At 24.7% G+C, this 3,686-nt stretch overlaps 1 protein-coding gene across 2 annotated transcripts in view; it reads left to right on the forward strand.

Annotated features, from left to right (window-relative positions):
• The first annotated feature begins 2,235 nt into the window (after window positions 1–2,235).
• The window catches only part of LOC111631008 (TBC1 domain family member 10A-like), a 46,607-nt gene continuing 45,156 nt past the window's right edge, over window positions 2,236–3,686 (forward strand). For both annotated transcript variants that reach the window (XM_023375192.1, XM_023375193.1), the window contains exon 1: window positions 2,236–2,408. The gene's annotated coding sequence lies outside the window, so the exon portion shown is untranslated. The remainder of the gene's footprint in view (window positions 2,409–3,686) is intronic.

The following is a 3,686-nucleotide window of genomic DNA, read 5'->3' on the forward strand; positions in this document are numbered from 1 at the left end:
AAAAATTCTGTTTTTCAGATGCTACAAAGTCTACATTATGATGTTTTTAGAAGGTTAAGAAAATTAAACTCAAATATGTTAAGCATCCATATAATTACATTTATGGAAATAAATATAAAATATTTTTTTAAAATGTAAAATTTAAATAACACAGTAGCTACTTTGTATGTTATTTATTTTTGTCTAATGTCCTCTACAATATTTATATATTTAGAAAATGATAACAAAAACTATTTTATTATACCAAATAAAAAAATCAGAAAAAGCACCTATTAAAAGTTTATGATAGGATTTTGTGTCTTTAGATAATATGTTGATGAAAGGTTGCAAAATTCTTGTTGCAGACAATATATAACTTACACATCTACATGATCACACCACCAATTTTATTTCAAAATGCTACATATTAAATTTTTAACTTAATAATTTATTTTTGTTTATTTAATTAAAAACTATTTTCTTAGAAGAGCTTTGAGCTAGAATTAATGTATTAGTATAGTAATTTGATAACTGAAAGATTAAAAAAATATAATCATGCCAAATATAATTAATTCAAAAACAAGAATATTAAAAAAGTATTTTACTAAATAAAATGTTTCCAATTACAGGTAACCCCCGTATAACACAGTAGTTACGTTCCAAAAAATTGCCGTGTTATACGAAACAAAGAACTAATACGAAAAGGAGGGTTAGGTTCCAAAAATTAAAAAACATGCTAGTATATTTTCATAATTAAGATAAATATCTTCATTAAAAATTTTTTTAGGTGATACATATTAATATAAATTAAACAATGTTTTCTTCGTCATCACTAAAAACACTATTAATTAACCGAGAGCGTTTTCTTTTTGGCAAGTTATCCTTATCCTCTGAGCATTTTTCTGCATTATCTTCAGATCCATGCTTTACCTTTTGCAAAATGTATNTTTGAAAAACAATGCTTAACTCGCGCATGCCTAACACAAACTAAAATTTGACACAAAATACCGTTATGTTCGTTATCCGAGACAAAATTTTTGCAAAATAAAAGTTCTTTAACCGATTTGGTCGTTAACCAGGACGTTCGTTAACCGGGGTTCCACTGTAATTATAATGCAAAACTTTTCAATAAGAAATAATTTAATAAATATTAATTATTTTATACAGGTGTAGGGAAACGGCATTTGCCAATATTTTAGTACACGCACACGAATACGTACAAACTGAAGCTTTATTTTATAATATTGAAAATTGTATTTTGATTACTTGAAAATTCAATTTGTTTTAATAAGTGCGTAATATTGGTTTTCAATTGTTTTTGCAAGAAGTAAATGTCGGCGGCATTCACAGAAGACATTTTGAGAAGTTCTTGTTAATTGAACTGTTTAATTTTTGTAAAAAACAAAATGATATTCAATGTTAATGTCCATTGAAAAACTGCTTTTCAACTATTTTGTTTACTGTATAGCTCATAGATATTGCAATTTGAAAAAATTGTATACAGTACTTATAAATTCCCAGTCTTTCTGTTAGTTGTCCGTCCGTCTTTTCTTAATCTCGAGAAAGGAGACCACATTTAAGTGAACGTCGAGACGACATATGGACGAGTTAGAGACACGAAATGCAGATTAACTATAAAAGGACTTTCGATCATAATCGAAAGTGTCACGTTATTTCAATTCCAAACTTTTCACCTGAAAGGGGTTAAAATAGAATAATTTTAGCAATAGTTTAATTTAGTAATTTATTCTGTCAAATGACAAATATGCTTTCTCGAAACAATTTTAGAGGAACCGAACCTAATTCGTACTACTTGGAACTTCAAAGCAACTATTTGAAACCTCCGAGCTCATCAGTGATTAAGCGGTTTTCGTACCCTAATCACTGGTAGTTCGGTCGTGGTTCGCGCCTCGCTCGGACGGGCTGGCCAAGTGAAATTTTTCGAATTTTCTCCACGTCTGTAACGCCTAAATAAGGGCCAGTTTTCCGTAAAAAGACTTCCCGGAAGGCATCCCCCTAGGCAGAGCGCCCAAGTGTTGCGTTGCCATAACTCAAACAAACCAAATCAAATACTCCATATAATTATATAAAAAAAATTAGGTATTTCTAAATATTTTCTCAAAATCATAATATATTTATTATATTAAACAAGTATATTTACAAAACATATAATTAATTTTCTCTTGAATGAAATAAAGTTTTACGTGTAAGATCATCGTAAATTCCAGAAGAGGGCGTTTTCGTTTCCTAGTTTGTTTCCAGTATTATGTTGTTCGATGACAGTCTCTTCGGTTGACTGCAGTTGGTTAGTCGGTTTTTACGTTCGTGTTTTATTAAAATTATAATATATCCTATCAACATTGTATATCAATCATATATTGTTAGAACAGTGCAATATTTATAGTAATTTAGGCAGAAATATCTAGAAGGTAAGGTAATACATGAAAGTCTATATATGATATCTTTAACATGTTTAAGACTGTATTTAAATAGTAGTTCTGTTTATTATATTATAAAATTCGAATTCGGTATAATTGTTTCGTAGTTATTGATTTTATTAATAGAAATAATTAGTTGTTATAATGAAGAATTTACATTTCATTATATCATCATCTCCCTTAAACATAAAGCTTGTAATAAACAAAAGTTACTTTCTAAGATACAATTTGTTTAGAATTAAAATTAGAAGATACAGGTAAAAGAAATTAATGCAATTCCCATATAATAATTTATTGACTAATGTGATTTCATAGATGAATTGGTAAATTTTTTAATAATAAATGGAAGTATAAAAGTCATTGTATGATTTATATATTTATTAAAGTTTTAATACTTTATTTAATCAGATGAAATTTTATTTATAGACGAAATTTTATATAATTAATTATATACAGTACATAACATAATGAAATGCTTTAAAATTTTAAAAATTCCAAAGTTTTAATATTAAATTTCTTCAGTTTTAGAAAATCTAGATATGTATTTTATCTTTAAATTACATTTATTTATTAATACATATCCTATATTTTTAGTTGGAATTTATTCCTGTTTCATATTTATATCAACAATTACTGTCTATATTACAACAGTTTATGAATAATTTTATTTATTTTAAAACTGTCATTATATCAAATATACAAATAATATTTTCATTTTATCAATATAAAAGAATAAAAATGATTGCTTATCATATTTTCTAGTTAAAGAAAATTAAATTATGGGAAATTATTTTTACAAAATTTAATAAATATTTCAATGTGAAAATTATTGGTAAATTATTATTATGAATTTAATTTTTTTTTAAAATTAAATGGATTTTTTTCTAAAGTTGAAATATTTAGTTCAATTGATTTCAAATATTTTGGTACATATAACTTGAAATTGTCATAAATGTGATCTTTGAAAAATTCTTTTTATAAACTAATGAATTATTTTGAGTTTTAATATTACAATGTTACATTATCTTGTTTTGATGTAAAAGTTTTAATTTTTAAATTTATTTTGTTTATAAGAATTTTTAATTTTTTGGTCACTTCTATATCTCAAATTACATATTAGAATTACAAAAAATGTATGTATTTTCAGGTAAAATATATATGAAAAAATATATTTTTGTTGTTACATATTTATTCACATACAAAATTTTCAAATTTTTTTAATATCAAATTTATATCTATAAATATAGGCTTTTATAATATATATAATAT

This window comes from Centruroides sculpturatus, unplaced genomic scaffold (genome assembly GCF_000671375.1).
Source record: "Centruroides sculpturatus isolate CEXI.00-Female unplaced genomic scaffold, Cexi_2.0 scaffold682, whole genome shotgun sequence".
NCBI classification, from domain to species: domain Eukaryota; kingdom Metazoa; phylum Arthropoda; class Arachnida; order Scorpiones; family Buthidae; genus Centruroides; species Centruroides sculpturatus.